Source organism: Schistocerca americana, chromosome 7 (genome assembly GCF_021461395.2).
Source record: "Schistocerca americana isolate TAMUIC-IGC-003095 chromosome 7, iqSchAmer2.1, whole genome shotgun sequence".
NCBI classification, from domain to species: Eukaryota; Metazoa; Arthropoda; class Insecta; order Orthoptera; family Acrididae; genus Schistocerca; species Schistocerca americana.
The window spans coordinates 614751139-614776530 of record NC_060125.1 but is presented as its reverse complement, the minus strand read 5'-3'; the positions used below and the strand labels follow the sequence as shown (position 1 = coordinate 614776530).

General features: G+C 47.8%; 28 non-coding genes across 28 annotated transcripts; all 28 read right to left on the bottom strand.

Annotated features, from left to right (window-relative positions):
• Window positions 1-60: 60 nt before the first annotated feature.
• On the bottom strand, window positions 61-135 carry Trnaa-ugc. Its single transcript has one exon. It is a non-coding gene; the product is annotated as a tRNA-Ala (tRNA).
• Window positions 136-500: 365 nt separating this feature from the next.
• Window positions 501-575, bottom strand: Trnaa-ugc. The gene has a single exon. It is a non-coding gene; the product is annotated as a tRNA-Ala (tRNA).
• A 365-nt stretch (window positions 576-940) lies between these two features.
• On the bottom strand, window positions 941-1015 carry Trnaa-ugc. Its single transcript has one exon. It is a non-coding gene; the product is annotated as a tRNA-Ala (tRNA).
• A 365-nt stretch (window positions 1016-1380) lies between these two features.
• Trnaa-ugc lies at window positions 1381-1455 on the bottom strand. The gene has a single exon. It is a non-coding gene; the product is annotated as a tRNA-Ala (tRNA).
• A 365-nt stretch (window positions 1456-1820) lies between these two features.
• Trnaa-ugc lies at window positions 1821-1895 on the bottom strand. The gene has a single exon. It is a non-coding gene; the product is annotated as a tRNA-Ala (tRNA).
• Window positions 1896-2260: 365 nt separating this feature from the next.
• On the bottom strand, window positions 2261-2335 carry Trnaa-ugc. Its single transcript has one exon. It is a non-coding gene; the product is annotated as a tRNA-Ala (tRNA).
• Window positions 2336-2700: 365 nt separating this feature from the next.
• On the bottom strand, window positions 2701-2775 carry Trnaa-ugc. The gene has a single exon. It is a non-coding gene; the product is annotated as a tRNA-Ala (tRNA).
• Window positions 2776-3140: 365 nt separating this feature from the next.
• On the bottom strand, window positions 3141-3215 carry Trnaa-ugc. Its single transcript has one exon. It is a non-coding gene; the product is annotated as a tRNA-Ala (tRNA).
• Window positions 3216-3580: 365 nt separating this feature from the next.
• On the bottom strand, window positions 3581-3655 carry Trnaa-ugc. Its single transcript has one exon. It is a non-coding gene; the product is annotated as a tRNA-Ala (tRNA).
• Window positions 3656-4020: 365 nt separating this feature from the next.
• Window positions 4021-4095, bottom strand: Trnaa-ugc. The gene has a single exon. It is a non-coding gene; the product is annotated as a tRNA-Ala (tRNA).
• A 365-nt stretch (window positions 4096-4460) lies between these two features.
• Trnaa-ugc lies at window positions 4461-4535 on the bottom strand. The gene has a single exon. It is a non-coding gene; the product is annotated as a tRNA-Ala (tRNA).
• A 365-nt stretch (window positions 4536-4900) lies between these two features.
• Trnaa-ugc lies at window positions 4901-4975 on the bottom strand. The gene has a single exon. It is a non-coding gene; the product is annotated as a tRNA-Ala (tRNA).
• A 365-nt stretch (window positions 4976-5340) lies between these two features.
• Trnaa-ugc lies at window positions 5341-5415 on the bottom strand. Its single transcript has one exon. It is a non-coding gene; the product is annotated as a tRNA-Ala (tRNA).
• Window positions 5416-5780: 365 nt separating this feature from the next.
• Trnaa-ugc lies at window positions 5781-5855 on the bottom strand. Its single transcript has one exon. It is a non-coding gene; the product is annotated as a tRNA-Ala (tRNA).
• Window positions 5856-6220: 365 nt separating this feature from the next.
• Trnaa-ugc lies at window positions 6221-6295 on the bottom strand. The gene has a single exon. It is a non-coding gene; the product is annotated as a tRNA-Ala (tRNA).
• Window positions 6296-6660: 365 nt separating this feature from the next.
• On the bottom strand, window positions 6661-6735 carry Trnaa-ugc. The gene has a single exon. It is a non-coding gene; the product is annotated as a tRNA-Ala (tRNA).
• An 805-nt stretch (window positions 6736-7540) lies between these two features.
• Window positions 7541-7615, bottom strand: Trnaa-ugc. Its single transcript has one exon. It is a non-coding gene; the product is annotated as a tRNA-Ala (tRNA).
• Window positions 7616-8420: 805 nt separating this feature from the next.
• Trnaa-ugc lies at window positions 8421-8495 on the bottom strand. The gene has a single exon. It is a non-coding gene; the product is annotated as a tRNA-Ala (tRNA).
• A 1245-nt stretch (window positions 8496-9740) lies between these two features.
• Window positions 9741-9815, bottom strand: Trnaa-ugc. Its single transcript has one exon. It is a non-coding gene; the product is annotated as a tRNA-Ala (tRNA).
• Window positions 9816-11052: 1237 nt separating this feature from the next.
• Window positions 11053-11127, bottom strand: Trnaa-ugc. The gene has a single exon. It is a non-coding gene; the product is annotated as a tRNA-Ala (tRNA).
• Window positions 11128-12805: 1678 nt separating this feature from the next.
• Trnaa-ugc lies at window positions 12806-12880 on the bottom strand. Its single transcript has one exon. It is a non-coding gene; the product is annotated as a tRNA-Ala (tRNA).
• A 1684-nt stretch (window positions 12881-14564) lies between these two features.
• Window positions 14565-14639, bottom strand: Trnaa-ugc. Its single transcript has one exon. It is a non-coding gene; the product is annotated as a tRNA-Ala (tRNA).
• A 797-nt stretch (window positions 14640-15436) lies between these two features.
• Trnaa-ugc lies at window positions 15437-15511 on the bottom strand. The gene has a single exon. It is a non-coding gene; the product is annotated as a tRNA-Ala (tRNA).
• An 804-nt stretch (window positions 15512-16315) lies between these two features.
• Trnaa-ugc lies at window positions 16316-16390 on the bottom strand. The gene has a single exon. It is a non-coding gene; the product is annotated as a tRNA-Ala (tRNA).
• Window positions 16391-16755: 365 nt separating this feature from the next.
• Trnaa-ugc lies at window positions 16756-16830 on the bottom strand. The gene has a single exon. It is a non-coding gene; the product is annotated as a tRNA-Ala (tRNA).
• A 365-nt stretch (window positions 16831-17195) lies between these two features.
• Window positions 17196-17270, bottom strand: Trnaa-ugc. The gene has a single exon. It is a non-coding gene; the product is annotated as a tRNA-Ala (tRNA).
• Window positions 17271-17635: 365 nt separating this feature from the next.
• Trnaa-ugc lies at window positions 17636-17710 on the bottom strand. The gene has a single exon. It is a non-coding gene; the product is annotated as a tRNA-Ala (tRNA).
• Window positions 17711-18075: 365 nt separating this feature from the next.
• On the bottom strand, window positions 18076-18150 carry Trnaa-ugc. The gene has a single exon. It is a non-coding gene; the product is annotated as a tRNA-Ala (tRNA).
• Window positions 18151-25392: the final 7242 nt, after the last annotated feature.

Sequence of the window (25392 nt, the reverse complement as noted above, 5' to 3'; positions counted from 1 at the left end):
TAGACACCCTAGCTGCAAACAGGCGTTGATATTCTTCACTGGGGACATGTTGAAAATGTGCGCCCCGACCGGGACTCGAACCCGGAAACTCCTGCTTGCATGGCAGACGCTCTATCCGTCTGAGCCACCGAGGGCACGGAGGATATTGCGCCTGCACGGACTTATCCCTTGCACGCTCCCCGTGAGATCCACATTCCCAACATGTCCACACCACTACATTCGTAGTGCGCCTAATAGATGTTTGCCCATCATACTCATTACTCGTGGCAGATTAATCTACCAAGTCCCGTACGAGTTCGGGCATAGCGTGTGCGTTCACACAAGAAGGTCAATGGCCGGGAAGCCATATTTTAACTGTATATGACGGTAGTATCTGTTCCCGAAAGAATACATACTGTGGATTACCATGCAGTTTTGCTAGAAATGAAATGATAATTAAATAGACACCCTAGCTGCAAACAGGCGTTGATATTCTTCACTGGGGACATGTTGAAAATGTGCGCCCCGACCGGGACTCGAACCCGGAATCTCCTGCTTGCATGGCAGACGCTCTATCCGTCTGAGCCACCGAGGGCACGGAGGATATTGTGTCTGCAGTGACTTATCCCTTGCACGCTCCCCGTGAGATCCACATTCCCAACATGTCCACACCACTACATTCGTAGTGCGCCTAATAGATGTTTCCCCATCATACTCATTACTCGTGGCAGATTAATCTACCAAGTCCCGTACGAGTTCGGGCATAGCGTGTGCGTTCACACAAGAAGGTCAATGGCCGGGAAGCCATATTTTAACTGTATATGACGGTAGTATCTGTTCCCGAAAGAATACATACTGTGGATTACCATGCAGTTTTGCTAGAAATGAAATGATAATTAAATAGACACCCTAGCTGCAAACAGGCGTTGATATTCTTCACTGGGGACATGTTGAAAATGTGCGCCCCGACCGGGACTCGAACCCGGAAACTCCTGCTTGCATGGCAGACGCTCTATCCGTCTGAGCCACCGAGGGCACGGAGGATATTGCGCCTGCACGGACTTATCCCTTGCACGCTCCCCGTGAGATCCACATACCCAACATGTCCACACCACTACATTCGTAGTGCGCCTAATAGATGTTTCCCCATCATACTCATTACTCGTGGCAGATTAATCTACCAAGTCCCGTACGAGTTCGGGCATAGCGTGTGCGTTCACACAAGAAGGTCAATGGCCGGGAAGCCATATTTTAACTGTATATGACGGTAGTATCTGTTCCCGAAAGAATACATACTGTGGATTACCATGCAGTTTTGCTAGAAATGAAATGATAATTAAATAGACACCCTAGCTGCAAACAGGCGTTGATATTCTTCACTGGGGACATGTTGAAAATGTGCGCCCCGACCGGGACTCGAACCCGGAATCTCCTGCTTGCATGGCAGACGCTCTATCCGTCTGAGCCACCGAGGGCACGGAGGATATTGTGTCTGCAGTGACTTATCCCTTGCACGCTCCCCGTGAGATCCACATTCCCAACATGTCCACACCACTACATTCGTAGTGCGCCTAATAGATGTTTGCCCATCATACTCATTACTCGTGGCAGATTAATCTACCAAGTCCCGTACGAGTTCGGGCATAGCGTGTGCGTTCACACAAGAAGGTCAATGGCCGGGAAGCCATATTTTAACTGTATATGACGGTAGTATCTGTTCCCGAAAGAATACATACTGTGGATTACCATGCAGTTTTGCTAGAAATGAAATGATAATTAAATAGACACCCTAGCTGCAAACAGGCGTTGATATTCTTCACTGGGGACATGTTGAAAATGTGCGCCCCGACCGGGACTCGAACCCGGAAACTCCTGCTTGCATGGCAGACGCTCTATCCGTCTGAGCCACCGAGGGCACGGAGGATATTGCGCCTGCACGGACTTATCCCTTGCACGCTCCCCGTGAGATCCACATACCCAACATGTCCACACCACTACATTCGTAGTGCGCCTAATAGATGTTTCCCCATCATACTCATTACTCGTGGCAGATTAATCTACCAAGTCCCGTACGAGTTCGGGCATAGCGTGTGCGTTCACACAAGAAGGTCAATGGCCGGGAAGCCATATGTTAACTGTATATGACGGTAGTATTTGTTCCCGATAGAATACATACCGTGGATTACCATGCAGCTTTGCTAGAAATGAAATGATAATTAAATAGACACCCTAGCTGCAAACAGGCGTTGATATTCTTCACTGGGGACATGTTGAAAATGTGCGCCCCGACCGGGACTCGAACCCGGAATCTCCTGCTTGCATGGCAGACGCTCTATCCGTCTGAGCCACCGAGGGCACGGAGGATATTGCGTCTGCACGGACTTATCCCTTGCACGCTCCCCGTGAGATCCACATTCCCAACATGTCCACACCACTACATTCGTAGTGCGCCTAATAGATGTTTGCCCATCATACTCATTACTCGTGGCTGATTAATCTACCAAGTCCCGTACGAGTTCGGGCATAGCGTGTGCGTTCACACAAGAAGGTCAATGGCCGGGAAGCCATATTTTAACTGTATATGACGGTAGTATCTGTTCCCGAAAGAATACATACTGTGGATTACCATGCAGCTTTGCTAGAAATGAAATGATAATTAAATAGACACCCTAGCTGCAAACAGGCGTTGATATTCTTCACTGGGGACATGTTGAAAATGTGCGCCCCGACCGGGACTCGAACCCGGAATCTCCTGCTTGCATGGCAGACGCTCTATCCGTCTGAGCCACCGAGGGCACGGAGGATATTGCGTCTGCAGGAACTTATCCCTTGCACGCTCCCCGTGAGATCCACATACCCAACATGTCCACACCACTACATTCGTAGTGCGCCTAATAGATGTTTGCCCATCATACTCATTACTCGTGGCAGATTAATCTACCAAGTCCCGTACGAGTTCGGGCATAGCGTGTGCGTTCACACAAGAAGGTCAATGGCCGGGAAGCCATATGTTAACTGTATATGACGGTAGTATTTGTTCCCGAAAGAATACATACCGTGGATTACCATGCAGCTTTACTAGAAATGAAATGATAATTAAATAGACACCCTAGCTGCAAACAGGCGTTGATATTCTTCACTGGGGACATGTTGAAAATGTGCGCCCCGACCGGGACTCGAACCCGGAATCTCCTGCTTGCATGGCAGACGCTCTATCCGTCTGAGCCACCGAGGGCACGGAGGATATTGCGTCTGCAGGAACTTATCCCTTGCACGCTCCCCGTGAGATCCACATACCCAACATGTCCACACCACTACATTCGTAGTGCGCCTAATAGATGTTTGCCCATCATACTCATTACTCGTGGCAGATTAATCTACCAAGTCCCGTACGAGTTCGGGCATAGCGTGTGCGTTCACACAAGAAGGTCAATGGCCGGGAAGCCATATGTTAACTGTATATGACGGTAGTATTTGTTCCCGAAAGAATACATACCGTGGATTACCATGCAGCTTTGCTAGAAATGAAATGATAATTAAATAGACACCCTAGCTGCAAACAGGCGTTGATATTCTTCACTGGGGACATGTTGAAAATGTGCGCCCCGACCGGGACTCGAACCCGGAATCTCCTGCTTGCATGGCAGACGCTCTATCCGTCTGAGCCACCGAGGGCACGGAGGATATTGCGTCTGCACGGAATTATCCCTTGCACGCTCCCCGTGAGATCCACATTCCCAACATGTCCACACCACTACATTCGTAGTGCGCCTAATAGATGTTTGCCCATCATACTCATTACTCGTGGCTGATTAATCTACCAAGTCCCGTACGAGTTCGGGCATAGCGTGTGCGTTCACACAAGAAGGTCAATGGCCGGGAAGCCATATGTTAACTGTATATGACGGTAGTATTTGTTCCCGAAAGAATACATACCGTGGATTACCATGCAGCTTTGCTAGAAATGAAATGATAATTAAATAGACACCCTAGCTGCAAACAGGCGTTGATATTCTTCACTGGGGACATGTTGAAAATGTGCGCCCCGACCGGGACTCGAACCCGGAATCTCCTGCTTGCATGGCAGACGCTCTATCCGTCTGAGCCACCGAGGGCACGGAGGATATTGCGTCTGCAGGAACTTATCCCTTGCACGCTCCCCGTGAGATCCACATACCCAACATGTCCACACCACTACATTCGTAGTGCGCCTAATAGATGTTTGCCCATCATACTCATTACTCGTGGCAGATTAATCTACCAAGTCCCGTACGAGTTCGGGCATAGCGTGTGCGTTCACACAAGAAGGTCAATGGCCGGGAAGCCATATGTTAACTGTATATGACGGTAGTATTTGTTCCCGAAAGAATACATACCGTGGATTACCATGCAGCTTTGCTAGAAATGAAATGATAATTAAATAGACACCCTAGCTGCAAACAGGCGTTGATATTCTTCACTGGGGACATGTTGAAAATGTGCGCCCCGACCGGGACTCGAACCCGGAATCTCCTGCTTGCATGGCAGACGCTCTATCCGTCTGAGCCACCGAGGGCACGGAGGATATTGCGTCTGCAGGAACTTATCCCTTGCACGCTCCCCGTGAGATCCACATACCCAACATGTCCACACCACTACATTCATAGTGCGCCTAATAGATGTTTGCCCATCATACTCATTACTCGTGGCAGATTAATCTACCAAGTCCCGTACGAGTTCGGGCATAGCGTGTGCGTTCACACAAGAAGGTCAATGGCCGGGAAGCCATATGTTAACTGTATATGACGGTAGTATTTGTTCCCGAAAGAATACATACCGTGGATTACCATGCAGCTTTGCTAGAAATGAAATGATAATTAAATAGACACCCTAGCTGCAAACAGGCGTTGATATTCTTCACTGGGGACATGTTGAAAATGTGCGCCCCGACCGGGACTCGAACCCGGAATCTCCTGCTTGCATGGCAGACGCTCTATCCGTCTGAGCCACCGAGGGCACGGAGGATATTGCGTCTGCAGGAACTTATCCCTTGCACGCTCCCCGTGAGATCCACATACCCAACATGTCCACACCACTACATTCGTAGTGCGCCTAATAGATGTTTGCCCATCATACTCATTACTCGTGGCAGATTAATCTACCAAGTCCCGTACGAGTTCGGGCATAGCGTGTGCGTTCACACAAGAAGGTCAATGGCCGGGAAGCCATATGTTAACTGTATATGACGGTAGTATTTGTTCCCGAAAGAATACATACCGTGGATTACCATGCAGCTTTGCTAGAAATGAAATGATAATTAAATAGACACCCTAGCTGCAAACAGGCGTTGATATTCTTCACTGGGGACATGTTGAAAATGTGCGCCCCGACCGGGACTCGAACCCGGAATCTCCTGCTTGCATGGCAGACGCTCTATCCGTCTGAGCCACCGAGGGCACGGAGGATATTGCGTCTGCACGGAATTATCCCTTGCACGCTCCCCGTGAGATCCACATTCCCAACATGTCCACACCACTACATTCGTAGTGCGCCTAATAGATGTTTGCCCATCATACTCATTACTCGTGGCAGATTAATCTACCAAGTCCCGTACGAGTTCGGGCATAGCGTGTGCGTTCACACAAGAAGGTCAATGGCCGGGAAGCCATATTTTAACTGTATATGACGGTAGTATCTGTTCCCGAAAGAATACATACTGTGGATTACCATGCAGCTTTGCTAGAAATGAAATGATAATTAAATAGACACCCTAGCTGCAAACAGGCGTTGATATTCTTCACTGGGGACATGTTGAAAATGTGCGCCCCGACCGGGACTCGAACCCGGAAACTCCTGCTTGCATGGCAGACGCTCTATCCGTCTGAGCCACCGAGGGCACGGAGGATATTGCGTCTGCACGGACTTATCCCTTGCACGCTCCCCGTGAGATCCACATTCCCAACATGTCCACACCACTACATTCGTAGTGCGCCTAATAGATGTTTGCCCATCATACTCATTACTCGTGGCAGATTAATCTACCAAGTCCCGTACGAGTTCGGGCATAGCGTGTGCGTTCACACAAGAAGGTCTATGGCCGGGAAGCCATATTTTAACTGTATATGACGGTAGTATCTGTTCCCGAAAGAATACATACCGTGGATTGCCATGCAGCTTTGCTAGAAATGAAATGATAATTAAATAGACACCCTAGCTGCAAACAGGCGTTGATATTCTTCACTGGGGACATGTTGAAAATGTGCGCCCCGACCGGGACTCGAACCCGGAATCTCCTGCTTGCATGGCAGACGCTCTATCCGTCTGAGCCACCGAGGGCACGGAGGATATTATGTCTGCACGGAATTATCCCTTGCACGCTCCCCGTGAGATCCCCATTCCCAACATGTCCACACCACTACATTCGTAGTGCGCCTAATAGATGTTTGCCCATCATACTCATTACTCGTGGCTGATTAATCTACCAAGTCCCGTACGAGTTCGGGCATAGCGTGTGCGTTCACACAAGAAGGTCAATGGCCGGGAAGCCATATTTTAACTGTATATGACGGTAGTATCTGTTCCCGAAAGAATACATACCGTGGATTACCATGCAGCTTAGCTAGAAATGAAATGATAATTAAATAGACACCCTAGCTGCAAACAGGCGTTGATATTCTTCACTGGGGACATGTTGAAAATGTGCGCCCCGACCGGGACTCGAACCCGGAATCTCCTGCTTGCATGGCAGACGCTCTATCCGTCTGAGCCACCGAGGGCACGGAGGATATTGCGTCTGCACGGACTTATCCCTTGCACGCTCCCCGTGAGATCCACATACCCAACATGTCCACACCACTACATTCGTAGTGCGATTAATAGACGTTTGCCCATCATACTCATTACTCGTGGCAGATTAATCTACCAAGTCCCGTATGAGTTCGGGCATTGCGTGTGCGTTCACACAAGAAGGTCAATGGCCGGGAAGCCATATTTTAACCGTATATGACGGTAGTATCTGTTCCCGAAAGAACACATACCGTGGATTACCATGCAGCTTTGCTAGAAAAGAAATGATAATTAAATAGACATCCTAGCAGCAAACAGGCGTTGATATTCTTCACTGGGGACATGTTGAAAATGTACGCCCTGACCGGGACTCGAACCCGGAATCTCTTACTTGCATGGCAGACGCTCTATCCGTCTGAGCCACCGAGGGCACGGAGGATATTGCGTCTGCACGGACTTATCCCTTGCACGCTCCCCGTGAGATCCACATACCCAACATGTCCACACCACTACATTCGTAGTGCGCCTAATAGATGTTTGCCCATCATACTCATTACTCGTGGCTGATTAATCTACCAAGTCCCGTATGAGTTCGGGCATAGCGTGTGCGTTCACACAAGAAGGTCTATGGCCGGGAAGCCATATTTTAACTGTATACGACGGTAGTATCTGTTCCCGAAAGAATACATACCGTGGATTACCATGCAGCTTTGCTAGAAATGAAATGATAATTAAATAGACACCCTAGCTGCAAACAGGCGTTGATATTCTTCACTGGGGACATGTTGAAAATGTGCGCCCCGACCGGGACTCGAACCCGGAATCTCCTGCTTGCATGGCAGACGCTCTATCCGTCTGAGCCACCGAGGGCACGGAGGATATTGCGTCTGCACGGACTTATCCCTTGCACGCTCCCCGTGAGATCTACATTCCCAACATGTCCACACCACTACATTCATAGTGCGATTAATAGATGTTTGCCCATCATACTCATTACTCGTGGCAGATTAATCTACCAAGTCCCGTATGAGTTCGGGCATTGCGTGTGCGTTCACACAAGAAGGTCAATGGCCGGGAAGCCATATTTTAACCGTATATGACGGCAGTATCTGTTCCCGAAAGAACACATACCGTGGATTACCATGCAGCTTTGCTAGAAAAGAAATGATAATTAAATAGACACCCTAGCAGCAAACAGGCGTTGATATTCTTCACTGGGGACATGTTGAAAATGTACGCCCTGACCGGGACTCGAACCCGGAATCTCTTGCTTGCATGGCAGACGCTCTATCCGTCTGAGCCACCGAGGGCACGGAGGATATTGTGTCTGCACGGACTTATCCCTTGCACGCTCCCCGTGAGATCCACATTCCCAACATGTCCACACCACTACATTCGTAGTGCGATTAATAGACGTTTGCCCATCATACTCATTACTCGTGGCAGATTAATCTACCAAGTCCCGTACGAGTTCGGGCATAGCGTGTGCGTTCACACAAGAAGGTCTATGGCCGGGAAGCCATATTTTAACTGTATACGACGGTAGTATCTGTTCCCGAAAGAATACATACCGTGGATTACCATGCAGCTTTGCTAGAAATGAAATGATAATTAAATAGACACCCTAGCTGCAAACAGGCGTTGATATTCTTCACTGGGGACATGTTGAAAATGTGCGCCCCGACCGGGACTCGAACCCGGAATCTCCTGCTTGCATGGCAGACGCTCTATCCGTCTGAGCCACCGAGGGCACGGAGGATATTGCGTCTGCACGGACTTATCCCTTGCACGCTCCCCGTGAGATCTACATTCCCAACATGTCCACACCACTACATTCATAGTGCGATTAATAGATGTTTGCCCATCATACTCATTACTCGTGGCAGATTAATCTACCAAGTCCCGTATGAGTTCGGGCATTGCGTGTGCGTTCACACAAGAAGGTCAATGGCCGGGAAGCCATATTTTAACCGTATATGACGGCAGTATCTGTTCCCGAAAGAACACATACCGTGGATTACCATGCAGCTTTGCTAGAAAAGAAATGATAATTAAATAGACACCCTAGCAGCAAACAGGCGTTGATATTCTTCACTGGGGACATGTTGAAAATGTACGCCCTGACCGGGACTCGAACCCGGAATCTCTTACTTGCATGGCAGACGCTCTATCCGTCTGAGCCACCGAGGGCACGGAGGATATTGCGTCTGCACGGACTTATCCCTTGCACGCTCCCCGTGAGATCCACATACCCAACATGTCCACACCACTACATTCGTAGTGCGATTAATAGACGTTTGCCCATCATACTCATTACTCGTGGCAGATTAATCTACCAAGTCCCGTACGAGTTCGGGCATAGCGTGTGCGTTCACACAAGAAGGTCAATGGCCGGGAAGCCATATTTTAACCGTATATGACGGTAGTATCTGTTCCCGAAAGAACACATACCGTGGATTACCATGCACCTTTGCTAGAAAAGAAATGATAATGAAATAGACACCCTAGCTGCAAACAGGCGTTGATATTCTTCACTGGGGACATGTTGAAAATGTGCGTCCCGACCGGGACTCGAAACCGGAAACTCCTGCTTGCATGGCAGACGCTCTATCCGTCTGAGCCACCGAAGGCACAGAGGATATTGCGTCTGCACGGACTTATCCCTTGCACGCTCCCCGTGAGATCTACATTCCCAACATGTCCACACCACTACATTCATAGTGCGATTAATAGATGTTTGCCCATCATACTCATTACTCGTGGCAGATTAATCTACCAAGTCCCGTATGAGTTCGGGCATAGCGTGTGCGTTCACACAAGAAGGTCTACGGCCGGGAAGCCATATTTTAACTGTATATGACGGTAGTATCTGTTCCCGAAAGAATACATACCGTGGATTACCATGCAGCTTTGCTAGAAATGAAATGATAATTAAATAGACACCCTAGCTGCAAACAGGCGTTGATATTCTTCACTGGGGACATGTTGAAAATGTGCGCCCCGACCGGGACTCGAACCCGGAATCTCCTGCTTGCATGGCAGACGCTCTATCCGTCTGAGCCACCGAGGGCACGGAGGATATTGCGTCTGCACGGACTTATCCCTTGCACGCTCCCCGTGAGATCCACATTCCCAACATGTCCACACCACTACATTCGTAGTGCTCCTAATAGATGTGTGCCCATCATATTCATTACTCATTATTCTACCAAGTCCCGTACGAGTGGGGCATAGCGTGTGCTTTCAAAGAAGAAGGTCAAGGGCTGGGAAGCCATATTATAACTGTATATGACGGTAGTATCTGTTCCCAAACGAACACATACCATGGATTACCATGCAGCTTTGCTAGAAATGAAATGATAATTAAATAGACTCCCTACCTCCAAGTAGGCGTTGATATTCTTCACTGGGTACATGTTGAAAATGTGCGCCCCGACCGGGACTCGAATCCGGAATCTCCTGCTTGCATGTCAGACGCTCTATCCGTCTGAGCCACCGAGGGCACGGAGGACATTGCGTCTGCACAGACATATCCCTTGCACGCTCACCGTGAGATCCACATTCCCAACATGTCCACACCACTACGTTCGTAGTGCGCCTAATAGATGTTTGCCCATCATACTCATTACTCGTGGCAGATTAATCTACCAAGTCCCGTACGAGTTCGGGCATAGCGTCTGCGTTCACACAAGAAGGTCAACGGCAGGGAAGCCATATTTTAACTGTATATGACGGCAGTATCTGTTCCCGAAAGAACACATACCGTGGATTACCATGGAGCTTTGCTAGAAATAAAATGATAATTAAATAGACACCCTAGCTGCAAACAGGCATTGATATTCTTCACTGGGGACATGTTGATAATGTGCACCCCGACCGGGACTGGAACACGGAATCTCCTGCTTGCATGGCAGACGCTCTATCCGTCTGAGCCACCGAGGGCACGGAGGATATTGTGTCTGCAGTGACTTATCCCTTGCACGCTCCCCGTGAGATCCACATTCCCAACATGTCCACACCACTACATTCGTAGTGCGCCTAATAGATGTTTGCCCATCATACCCATTACTCGTGGCAGATTAATCTACCATGTCCCGTACGAGTTTGGGCATAGCGTGTGCGTTCACACAAGAAGGTCAATGGCCGGGAAGCCATATTTTAACTGTATATGACGGTAGTATCTGTTCCCGAAAGAACACATACCGTGGATTACCATGAAGCTTTGCTAGAAATGAAATGATAATTAAATAGACACCCTAGCTTCAAACAGGCGTTGATATTCTTCACTGGGGACATGTTGATAATGTGCGCCCCGACCGGGACTCGAACCCGGAATCTCCTGCTTGCATGGCAGACGCTCTATCCGTCTGAGCCACCGAGGGCACGGAGGATATTGTGTCAGCAGTGACTTATCCCTTGCACGCTCCCCGTGAGATCCACATTCGCAACAAGTCCACACCACTACATTCATAGTGCGCCTAATAGATGTTTGCCCATCATACCCATTACTCGTGGCAGATTAATCTACCATGTCCCGTACGAGTTTGGGCATAGCGTGTGCGTTCAAACAAGAAGGTCAACGGCAGGGAAGCCATATTTTAAATGTATATGACGGTAGTATCTGTTCCTGAAATAACACATACCGTGGATTACCATAGAGCTTTGCTAGAAATGAAATGATAATTAAATAGACCCTAGCTGCAAACAGGCGTTGATATTCTTCACTGGGGACATGTTGATAATGTGCGCCAGGACCGGGACTCGAACACGGAATCTCCTGTTTGCATGGCAGACGCTCTATCCGTCTGAGCCACCGAGGGCACGGAGGATATTGTGTCTGCAGTGACTTATCCCTTGCACGCTCCCCGTGAGATCCACATTCACAACATGTCCACACCACTACATTCATAGTGCGCCTAATAGATGTTTGCCCATCATACCCATTACTCGTGGCAGATTAATCTACCATGTCCCGTACGAGTTTGGGCATAGCGTGTGCGTTCACACAAGAAGGTCAATGGCAGGGAAGCCATATTCTAACCGTATATGACGGTAGTATCTGTTCCCGAAAGAACTCATACTTGGATTACCATGCAACTTTGCTAGAAATGAAATGATAATTAAAAAGACACCCTAGCTGCAAACAGGCGTTAATATTCTTCACTGGGGACATGTTGAAAATGTGCGCCAGGACCGGGACTCGAACACGGAATCTCCTGTTTGCATGGCAGACGCTCTATCCGTCTGAGCCACCGAGGGCACGGAGGATATTGTGTCTGCAGTGACTTATCCCTTGCACGCTCCCCGTGAGATCCACATTCACAACATGTCCACACCACTACATTCATAGTGCGCCTAATAGATGTTTGCCCATCATACCCATTACTCGTGGCAGATTAATCTACCATGTCCCGTACGAGTTTGGGCATAGCGTGTGCGTTCACACAAGAAGGTCAACGGCAGGGAAGCCATATTTTAAATGTATATGACGGTAGTATCTGTTCCTGAAATAACACATACCGTGGATTACCATAGAGCTTTGCTAGAAATGAAATGATAATTAAATAGACCCTAGCTGCAAACAGGCGTTGATATTCTTCACTGGGGACATGTTGATAATGTGCGCCAGGACCGGGACTCGAACACGGAATCTCCTGTTTGCATGGCAGACGCTCTATCCGTCTGAGCCACCGAGGGCACGGAGGATATTGTGTCTGCAGTGACTTATCCCTTGCACGCTCCCCGTGAGATCCACATTCACAACAAGTCCACACCACTACATTCATAGTGCGCCTAATAGATGTTTGCCCATCATACCCATTACTCGTGGCAGATTAATCTACCATGTCCCGTACGAGTTTGGGCATAGCGTGTGCGTTCACACAAGAAGGTCAACGGCAGGGAAGCCATATTTTAAATGTATATGACGGTAGTATCTGTTCCTGAAATAACACATACCGTGGATTACCATAGAGCTTTGCTAGAAATGAAATGATAATTAAATAGACCCTAGCTGCAAACAGGCGTTGATATTCTTCACTGGGGACATGTTGATAATGTGCGCCCCGACCGGGACTCGAACCCGGAATCTCCTGCTTGCATGGCAGACGCTCTATCCGTCTGAGCCACCGAGGGCACGGAGGATATTGTGTCAGCAGTGACTTATCCCTTGCACGCTCCCCGTGAGATCCACATTCACAACATGTCCACACCACTACATTCGCAGTGCGCCTAATAGATGTTTGCCCATCATACCCATTACTCGTGGCAGATTAATCTACCATGTCCCGTACGAGTTTGGGCATAGCGTGTGCGTTCACACAAGAAGGTCAATGGCAGGGAAGCCATATTTTAACCGTATATGACGGTAGTATCTGTTCCCGAAAGAACTCATACTTGGATTACCATGCAACTTTGCTAGAAATGAAATGATAATTAAAAAGACACCCTAGCTGCAAACAGGCGTTAATATTCTTCACTGGGGACATGTTGAAAATGTGCGCCCCGACCTGGACTCGAACCCGGAATCTCCTGCTTGCATGGCAGACGCTCTATCCGTCTAAGCCACCGGAGGCACGGAGGATATTGCGTCTGCACGGACTTATCCCTTGCACGCTCCCCGTGAGATCCACATTCCCAAATTTTCCACACCACAACATTCGTAGTGTGCCTAATAGATGTTTGCCCATCATACTCATTACTCGTGGCAGATTAATCTACCAAGTCCCATACGAGTTCGGGCATAGCGTGTGCGTTCACACAAGATGGTCAACGGCAGGGAAGCAATATTTTAACTGTATATGACGGTAGTATCTGTTCCCGAAAGGACACATACCGTGGATTACCATGCAGCTTTGCTAGAAATGAAATGATAATTAAAAAGACACCCTAGCTGCAAACAGGCGTTAATATTCTTCACTGGGGACATGTTGAAAATGTGCGCCCCGACCTGGACTCGAATCCGGAATCTCCTGCTTGCATGGCAGACGCTCTATCCGTCTCAGCCACCGGAGGCACAGAGGATATTGCGTCTGCACGGACTTATCCCTTGCACTCCCCCCGTGAGATCCACATTCCCAAAATGTCCACACCACAACATTCGTAGTGCGCCTAATAGAAGTTTGCCCATCATACTCATTAATCGTGGCAGATTAATCTACCAAGTCCCGTACGAGTTCGGGCATAGCGTGTGCGTTCACACAGGAAGGTCAATGGCTGGGAGGCCATATTTTAACTGTATATGACGGTAGTATCTGTTCCCGAAAGAACACATACCGTGGATTACCATGCAGCTTTGCTAGATATGACATATTAATTAAATAGACACCCTAGCTGCAAACAGGCGTTGATATTCTTCACTGGGGACATGTTGAGAGTGTGCGCCCCGACCGGGACTCGAACAGGGAATCTCCTGCGTGCATGGCAGACGCTCTTTTCGTCTGAGCCACCGAGGGCACGGAGGATATTGTGTCTGCAGTGACTTATCTCTTGCACGCTCCCCGTGAGATCCACATTCCCAACATGTCCACACCACTACATTCGTAGTGCGCCTAATAGATGTTTGCCCATCATACTCATTACTCGTGGCAGATTAATCTACCAAGTCCCATACGAGTTCGGGCATAGCGTGTGCGTTCACACAAGAAGGTCAATGGCCAGGAAGCCATATTTCAACCCTATATGACGGTAGTATCTGTTCCCGAAAGAACACATACCGTGGATTACCATGCAGCTTTGCTAGAAATGAAATGATAATTAAATCGACACCCTAGCTGCAAACAGGCGTTGATATTCTTCACTGGGGACATGTTGAAAATGTGCGCCCCGACCGGGACTTGAACCCGGAATCTCCTGCTTGCATGGCAGATGCTCTATCCGTCTGAGCCACCGAAGGCACGGAGGATATTGCGCCTGCAGGGACATATCCCTTGCACGCTCCCCGTGAGATCCACATTCCCAACATGTCCACACCACTACATTCGTAGTGCTCCTAATAGATGTGTGCCCATCATATTCATTACTCATTATTCTACCAAGTCCCGTACGAGTGGGGCATAGCGTGTGCTTTCAAAGAAGAAGGTCAAGGGCTGGGAAGCCATATTATAACTGTATATGACGGCAGTATCTGTTCCCGAAAGAACACATACCGTGGATTACCATGGAGCTTTGCTAGAAATAAAATGATAATTAAATAGACACCCTAGCTGCAAACAGGCGTTGATATTCTTCACTGGGGACATGTTGATAATGTGCACCCCGACCGGGACTCGAACACGGAATCTCCTGCTTGCATGGCAGACGCTCTATCCGTCTGAGCCACCGAGGGCACGGAGGATATTGTGTCTGCAGTGACTTATCCCTTGCACGCTCCCCGTGAGATCCACATTCCCAACATGTCCACACCACTACATTCGTAGTGCGCCTAATAGATGTTTGCCCATCATACCCATTACTCATGGCAGATTAATCTACCATGTCCCGTACGAGTTTGGGCATAGCGTGTGCGTTCACACAAGAAGAACAATGGCCGGGAAGCCATATTTTAACTGTATATGACGGTAGTATCTGTTCCCGAAAGAACACATACCGTGGATTACCATGAAGCTTTGCTAGAAATGAAATGATAATTAAATAGACACCCTAGCTTCAAACAGGCGTTGATATTCTTCACTGGGGACATGTTGATAATGTGCGCCCCGACCGGGACTCGAACCCGGAATCTCCTGCTTGCATGGCAGACGCTCTATCCGTCTGAGCCACCGAGGGCACGGAGGATATTGTGTCAGCAGTGACTTATCCCTTGCACGCTCCCCGTGAGATCCACATTCACAACAAGTCCACACCACTACATTCATAGTGCGCCTAATAGATGTTTGCCCATCATACCCATTACTCGTGGCAGATTAATCTACCATGTCCCGTACGAGTTTGGGCATAGCGTGTGCGTTCACACAAGAAGGTCAATGGCCGGGAAGCCATATTTTAACTGTATATGACGGTAGTATCTGTTCCCGAAAGAACACATACCGTGGATTACCATGAAGCTTTGCTAGAAATGAAATGATAATTAAATAGACACCCTAGCTGCAAACAGGCGTTGATATTCTTCACTGGGGACATGTTGATAATGTGCACCCCGACCGGGACTCGAACACGGAATCTCCTGCTTGCATCGCAGACGCTCTATCCGTCTGAGCCACCGAGGGCACGGAGGATATTGTGTCTGCAGTGACTTATCCCTTGCACGCTCCCCGTGAGATCCACATTCCCAACATGTCCACACCACTACATTCGTAGTGCGCCTAATAGATGTTGCCCATCATACTCATTACTCGTGGCAGATTAATCTACCATGTCCCGTACGAGTTTGGGCATAGCGTGTGCGTTCACACAAGAAGGTCAACGGCCGGGAAGCCATATTTTAACTGTATATGACGGTAGTATCTGTTCCCGAAAGAACACATACCGTGGATTACCATGAAGCTTTGCTAGAAATGAAATGATAATTAAATAGACACCCTAGCTTCAAACAGGCGTTGATATTCTTCACTGGGGACATGTTGATAATGTGCGCCCCGACCGGGACTCGAACCCGGAATCTCCTGCTTGCATGGCAGACGCTCTATCCGTCTGAGCCACCGAGGGCACGGAGGATATTGTGTCTGCAGTGACTTATCCCTTGCACGCTCCCCGTGAGATCCACATTCACAACAAGTCCACACCACTACATTCATAGTGCGCCTAATAGATGTTTGCCCATCATACCCATTACTCGTGGCAGATTAATCTACCATGTCCCGTACGAGTTTGGGCATAGCGTGTGCGTTCACACAAGAAGGTCAATGGCCGGGAAGCCATATTTTAACTGTATATGACGGTAGTATCTGTTCCCGAAAGAACACATACCGTGGATTACCATGAAGCTTTGCTAGAAATGAAATGATAATTAAATAGACACCCTAGCTTCAAACAGGCGTTGATATTCTTCACTGGGGACATGTTGATAATGTGCGCCCCGACCGGGACTCGAACCCGGAATCTCCTGCTTGCATGGCAGACGCTCTATCCGTCTGAGCCACCGAGGGCACGGAGGATATTGTGTCAGCAGTGACTTATCCCTTGCACGCTCCCCGTGAGATCCACATTCACAACAAGTCCACACCACTACATTCATAGTGCGCCTAATAGATGTTTGCCCATCATACCCATTACTCGTGGCAGATTAATCTACCATGTCCCGTACGAGTTTGGGCATAGCGTGTGCGTTCACACAAGAAGGTCAATGGCCGGGAAGCCATATTTTAACTGTATATGACGGTAGTATCTGTTCCCGAAAGAACACATACCGTGGATTACCATGAAGCTTTGCTAGAAATGAAATGATAATTAAATAGACACCCTAGCTTCAAACAGGCGTTGATATTCTTCACTGGGGACATGTTGATAATGTGCGCCCCGACCGGGACTCGAACCCGGAATCTCCTGCTTGCATGGCAGACGCTCTATCCGTCTGAGCCACCGAGGGCACGGAGGATATTGTGTCTGCAGTGACTTATCCCTTGCACGCTCCCCGTGAGATCCACATACACAACAAGTCCACACCACTACATTCATAGTGCGCCTAATAGATGTTTGCCCATCATACCCATTACTCGTGGCAGATTAATCTACCATGTCCCGTACGAGTTTGGGCATAGCGTGTGCGTTCACACAAGAAGTTCAATGGCCGGGAAGCCATATTTTAACTGTATATGACGGTAGTATCTGTTCCCGAAAGAACACATACCGTGGATTACCATGAAGCTTTGCTAGAAATGAAATGATAATTAAATAGACACCCTAGCTTCAAACAGGCGTTGATATTCTTCACTGGGGACATGTTGATAATGTGCGCCCCGACCGGGACTCGAACCCGGAATCTCCTGCTTGCATGGCAGACGCTCTATCCGTCTGAGCCACCGAGGGCACGGAGGATATTGTGTCAGCAGTGACTTATCCCTTGCACGCTCCCCGTGAGATCCACATTCACAACAAGTCCACACCACTACATTCATAGTGCGCCTAATAGACGTTTGCCCATCATACCCATTACTCGTGGCAGATTAATCTACCATGTCCCGTACGAGTTTGGGCATAGCGTGTGCGTTCACACAAGAAGGTCAATGGCCGGGAAGCCATATTTTAACTGTATATGACGGTAGTATCTGTTCCCGAAAGAACACATACCGTGGATTACCATGAAGCTTTGCTAGAAATGAAATGATAATTAAATAGACACCCTAGCTTCAAACAGGCGTTGATATTCTTCACTGGGGACATGTTGATAATGTGCGCCCCGACCGGGACTCGAACCCGGAATCTCCTGCTTGCATGGCAGACGCTCTATCCGTCTGAGCCACCGAGGGCACGGAGGATATTGTGTCAGCAGTGACTTATCCCTTGCACGCTCCCCGTGAGATCCTCATTCACAACAAGTCCACACCACTACATTCATAGTGCGCCTAATAGATGTTTGCCCATCATACCCATTACTCGTGGCAGATTAATCTACCATGTCCCGTACGAGTTTGGGCATAGCGTGTGCGTTCACACAAGAAGGTCAATGGCCGGGAAGCCATATTTTAACTGTATATGACGGTAGTATCTGTTCCCGAAAGAACACATACCGTGGATTACTATGAAGCTTTGCTAGAAATGAAATGATAATTAAATAGACACCCTAGCTGCAAACAGGCGTTGATATTCTTCACTGGGGACATGTTGATAATGTGCACCCCGACCGGGACTCGAACACGGAATCTCCTGCTTGCATCGCAGACGCTCTATCCGTCTGAGCCACCGAGGGCACGGAGGATATTGTGTCTGCAGTGACTTATCCCTTGCACGCTCCCCGTGAGATCCACATTCCCAACATGTCCACACCACTACATTCGTAGTGCGCCTAATAGATGTTGCCCATCATACTCATTACTCGTGGCAGATTAATCTACCATGTCCCGTACGAGTTTGGGCATAGCGTGTGCGTTCACACAAGAAGGTCAATGGCCGGGAAGCCATATTTTAACTGTATATGACGGTAGTATCTGTTCCCGAAAGAACACATACCGTGGATTACCATGAAGCTTTGCTAGAAATGAAATGATAATTAAATAGACACCCTAGCTGCAAACAGGCGTTGATATTCTTCACTGGGGACATGTTGATAATGTGCACCCCGACCGGGACTCGAACACGGAATCTCCTGCTTGCATCGCAGACGCTCTATCCGTCTGAGCCACCGAGGGCACGGAGGATATTGTGTCAGCAGTGACTTATCCCTTGCACGCTCCCCGTGAGATCCACATTCAATACAAGTCCACACCACTACATTCATAGTGCGCCTAATAGATGTTTGCCCATCATACCCATTACTCGTGGCAGATTAATCTACCATGTCCCGTACGAGTTTGGGCATAGCGTGTGCGTTCACACAAGAAGGTCAACGGCAGGGAAGCCATATTTTAAATGTATATGACGGTAGTATCTGTTCCTGAAAGAACACATACCGTGGATTACCATGGAGCTTTGCTAGAAATGAAATGATAATTAAATAGACACCCTAGCTGCAAACAGGCGTTGATATTCTTCACTGGGGACATGTTGAAAATGTGCGCCCCGACCTGGACTCGAACCCGGAATCTCCTGCTTGCATGGCAGACGCTCTATCCGTCTCAGCCACCGGAGGCACGGAGGATATTGCGTCTGCACGGACTTATCCCTTGCACGCTCCCCGTGAGATCCACATTCCCAAATTTTCCACACAACTACATTCGTAGTGCGCCTAAAAGATGTTTGCCAATCATACTCATTACTCGTGGCAGATTAATCTACCAAGTCCCGTACGAGTTCGGGCATAGCGTGTGCGTTCACACAAGAAGGTAAATGGCTGGGAAGCCATATTTTAACTGTAGATGACGGTAGTATCTGTTCCTGAAAGAACACATACCGTGGATTACCATGCAGCTTTGCTAGAAATGACATATTAATTAAATAGACACCCTAGCTGCAAACAGGCGTTGATATTATTCACCGGGGACATGTTGAAAATGTGCGCCCCGACCTGGACTCGAACACGGAATCTCCTGCGTGCATGGCAGACGCTCTTTTCGTCTGAGCCACCGAGGGCACGGCGGATATTGCGCCTGCAGGGACTTATCCCTTGCACGCTCCCCGTGAGATCCACATTCCCAACATGTCCACACCACTATATTCGTAGTGCGCCTAATAGATGATTGCCCATCATACTCATTACTCGTGGCAGATTAATCTACCAAGTCCCGTACGAGTTCGGGGATAGCGTGTGCGTTCACACAAGAAGGTCAACGGCAGGGAAGCCATATTTTAACTGTATATGACGGTAGTATCTGTTCCCGAAAGAACACATACCGTGGATTACCATGCAGCTTTGCTAGAAATGAAATGATAATTAAATCGACATCCTAGCTGCAAACAGGCGTTGATATACTTCACTGGGGACATGTTGGAAATGTGTGGCCCGACCGGGACTTGAACCCGGAATCTCCTGCTTGCATGGCAGATGCTCTATCCGTCTGAGCCACCGAAGGCATGGAGGATATTGCGCCTGCAGGGACACATCCCTTGCACGCTCCCCGTGAGATCCACATTCCCAACATGTCCACACCACTACATTCGTAGTGCGCCTAATAGATGTTTGTCCATCATACTCATTACTCGTGGCAGATTAATCTACCAAGTCCCGTACGAGTTCGGGCATAGCGTGTGCGTTCACACAAGAAGGTCAATGGCTGGGAAGCCATATTTTAACTGTATATGACGGTAGTATCTGTTCCCGAAAGAACACATACTTGGATTACCATGCAGCTTTGCTAGAAATGAAATGATAATTAAATAGACACCCTAGCTGTAAACAGGCGTTGATATTCTTCACTGGGGACATGTTGAAAATGTGCGCCCCGACCGGGACTTGAACCAGGTATCTCCTGCTTGCATGGCAGACGCTCTATCCATCTGAGCCACCGAAGGCACGGAGGATATTACGCCTGCAGGGACATTTCCCTTGCACGCTCCCCGTGAGATCCACATTCCCAACATGTCCACACCACTACATTCGTAGTGCGCCTAATAGATGTTTGTCCATCATACTCATTACTCGTGGCAGATTAATCTACCAAGTCCCGTACGAGTTCGGGCATAGCGTGAGCGTTCACATAAGAAGGTCAATGGCCGGGAAGCCATATTTTAACCGTATATGACGGTAGTATCTGTTCCCGAAAGAACTCATACTTGGATTACCATGCAGCTTTGCTAGAAATGAAATGATAATTAAATAGACACCCTAGCTGCAAACAGGCGTTGATATTCTTCACTGGGGACATGTTGAAAATGTGCGCCCTGACCGGGACTTGAACCCGGTATCTCCTGCTTGCATGGCAGACGCTCTTTCCGTCTGAGCCACCGAAGGCACGGAGGATATTTCGCCTGCAGGGACATATCCCTTGCACGCTCCCCGTGAGATCCACATTCCCAACATGTCCACACCACTACATTCGTAGTGCGCCTAATAGATGTTTGTCCATCATACTCATTACTCGTGGCAGATTAATCTACCAAGTCCCGTACGAGTTCGGGCATAGCGTGTGCGTTCACACAAGAAGGTCAATGGCCGGGAAGCCATATTTTAACTGTATATGACGGTAGTATCTGTTCCCGAAAGAACGCATACCGTGGATTACCATGCAGCTTTGCTAGAAATGAAATATTAATTAAATAGACACCCTAGCTGCAAACAGGCGTTGATTTTCTTCACTGGAGACATGTTGAAAATGTGCGCCCCGACCGGGACTCGAACACGGAATCTCCTGCGTCCATGGCAGACGTTTTTTCCGTCTGAGACACCGAGGGCACGGAGGATATTGCGCCTGCAGGGACATATCCCTTGCATTCTCCCCGTGAGAACCACATTCCCAACATGTCCACACCACTACATTCGTAGTGCGCCTAATAGATGTTTGCCCATCATACTCATTACTCGTGGCAGATTAATCTACCAAGTCCCGTTCGAGTTCGGGCATAGCGTGTGCGTTCACACAAGAAGGTCAATGGCTGGGAAGCCATATTTTAACTGTATATGACGGTAGTATCTGTTCCCGAAAGAACATATCATTTGACGAGAAAATGTACAACAATTTAAGAAACAAAACTAAAATATGCCACAGTGGTAAGGCCACAATGTTTATATGCACGTGAATGTTTAAGGACTAACCAAAAGTTGGAAAGAATAGAGCTATACCGTTTCAATCCAAAAAAGTTTCTAGACTGGATCAATAAAAAGGAGAGAAATGTTAAGGTGGTAGTTACGGTAGTTTTAATGCTTCAGGTGTCCGGTGGAGTCTCCCCCACTTATGTAAAACCCACAGATCTATCATACGACAATGGGAAACTTTCGGAAATGTCCTTTCTTCTAGATGTTATTGAAGTTACGCATCACATTGGTTCTAGCGTCGGTTATGTTGCCTATGTGTTGACCCTCCACGTGAATTTCTGAACTACGTCGTTCTATGGTAGATTCTTAGTGAGAACATAAAGTCTCGTCACCTGAAATTATTCATTCCAGACTGCATTTCAGTCAAGTCGCGGCAGGCTTTCGCGTGTGGTTGGCTTTGTTCGGGAGGTGAGGTGTGTGGAACAAGCTTTCACGCACGTTTCTCTTCTTCAAGACACTGAAGAGTGTGTCTGAAAGCTTAATGTTGAGTTGTTACTCAATTGCGACTTGTAAAACAACAACGTTGACTCACTACTTAATACTGCCTGCTCACAACTGACTGGTCGAATGCGTATCTGTTGTTCACAGATGTTGGTTCTAGCTTTCACTGTAGTGAGTACGCTAAGGGCGCTTATACACCAGGAATACAGTCAGTATTGAATGTTTTTGGATGGGCCATGTAGAAAAGTACGATAGTTAGATAAATGAAAGGTGCTAAGCAAGCTACACGTTATCCGAAAATGAAAAGCAAAGAGGTCTACGAATATTTAGGAATGTGTCAAGTGTAATGCCAAAACGAAGATTAATCTTCGTTGGGCACCTCTCTCTAATGAATGAAAACAGGCCAACAAAAGAAATATTCCTGTACATCTGGAACAATATATTGACTACAGCATGGATTACAGAAACAGCAAAAGGACAAGAGGGTAACAACGTCTAAGAACCGGAAACTGAACAAAAATGATATTATGAACAAAATACTAAAATTTATAAGGATTTGGAAGCAGAAGTAGCTTGTCAGAAACAACGTGAACAGAAGAAAGCAATAATCCGCATCGAGATATGGCGAAGGATTACTTTTAAATCACAAACAGTACAGACAGAAAGTAGTGGAAGTTGGTACGTGGTCGTAGTAGGTCAACACGAAGTTTAATGGAAATGTAAGTTGGGAAGGTGACACTGAAAAGCAAATAGCAGCGACAATGCTGCGTGGTGGTAGTTGTGAAAACAATTAGAGGAAGGCTTTATCCAGTAGCAGGGGTCAGGTGGCAGTAAGGGTAGCGTTATTCCTTCAAATATTATTAATGACCATTTTTTCACTAGTTTAGTTGATAGAATAGCAGCAAGTTTGAGAATTATTCTACACTACTGGCCATTAGAACTGCTACACCAAGAAGAAATGCAGATGATAAACGGGTATTCACTGGACAAATATATTATACTAGAACTGACATGTGATTACATTTTCACGCAATTTGGGTGCATAGATCCTGAGAAATCAGTACCCAGAACAAGCACCTCTAACCGTAATAACGGCCCTGATACGCCTGGGCATTGAGTCAAACAGAGCTTGGATGGCATGTACCGGTACAGCTGCCCATGCAGCTTCATCACGATACCACAGTGCGTCGAGAGTAGTGACTGGATTATCGTGACGAGCCAGTTGCTTGGCCACCATTGACCAGACGCTTTCAGTTGGTGAGAGATCTGGAGAATGTGCTGGCCAGGACAGTAGTCCAAATTTTTCTGTATCCAGAAAGGCCCGTACAGGACCTGCGACATGCGGTCGTGCTTTATCCTGCTGAAATGTAGGGTTTCGTAGGGATCGAAAGAAGTGTAGCGCCACGGGTCGTAACACATCTGAAATGTAACGTCCACTGTTCAAAGTGCCGTCAATGCGAACAAGAGGTGACCGAGACGTGTAACCAATGGCACCCCACACCATCACACTGGGTGATACGCCAGTATGGCGATGACGAATACACGCTTCCACTGTGGGTGCACCGCAATGTCGCCAAACATGGATGCGACAATCATGATGCTGTAAACAGAACCTCGATTCATCCGAAAAATTGACGTTTTGCCATTCGTGCACCCAGGTTCGTCGATCGATACACCATCGCAGGCGCTCCTGTCTGTGATGCAGCGTCAAGGGTAACCGCAGCCATGGTCTCCATGCTGGTGCATACGTCGTCGAACTGTTCGTGCAGATGGTTGTTGTCTTGCAAACGTCCCCATCCGTTGACTCAGGGATCGAGACGAGGCTGCACGATCCGTTACAGCCATGCCGCATGCCGATAAGATGTCTGTCATCTCGACTGCTAGTGATACGAGGCCATTGGGATCCAGCACGGCGTTCCGTATTACCCTCCTGAACCCACCGATTCCATATTCTGCTAACAGTCATTGGATCTCGACCAACGCGAGCAAAAATCGCAATCGGAATAGGCTACAATCCGACCTTTATCAAAGTCGGAAACGTGATGCTACGCATTTCTCCTCCTTACACGAGGCATCAGAACAACGTTTCACCAGGCAACGCCGGTCAACAGCTGTATGTATATGAGAAATCGGTTGGAAACTTTCCTCATGTCAGGACGTTGTAGGTGTCGCTACCGGCGCCCACCTGATCTGAATGCTGTGAAAGGCTAATCATTTGCATATCATAGCATCTTCCTCCTGTCGGTTAAATTGCGCGTCTGTAGCACGTCATCTTCGTGGTGTAGCAATTTTAATGGACAGTAGTGTATCAACAATCCTTAAAGATGATAATCGATTAAACAATTAGTTCTTTAGCTCTAAATAAAGAATGCTGGTGATGATAAATCACGGAGTTTGAGGACGCAAATTTCTAATACAGTTATGAATTAAATTGGTCTGTTAATAGTGTCGTGTTTATGCTTGTTGATTTATTTTTCATTCACCAGTTCCACAGGGCCTGCCAGAAATAGTGTGAAAAGCTTGTAACGGTATTGGAGAGTAGGTTGTGCTGATAAATAACGCTTATGAAAACAAAATCAACTCGTTGCGTCGTATCTAAGAAAATTAGCATTGTCGATGCCCAGTGAGGCCGTTGAGCGCAAATTCAAGCAGCCCGCCAGAAACGGTGTTGCCAAACATATTCTTCCTTTGGTTTCCTTGAAACCGAGCAACAGAGCGACTCAGCAGTTGAACATGGGACGGCAGATGGATTGATTTGTAGCCAAAATGTCAGCCGTCTCCAGTGGTATCAGAAAAACATGCACTAATTATATATCACGGGTCACTTGAATTTGTGCGCGCGACGGCCTGATTGGCTAACTTCAGTGCCAATTAACTCGGAAACCGGGCAACGTGTCGGATTTTTGTCACAATAATTGTTGAGC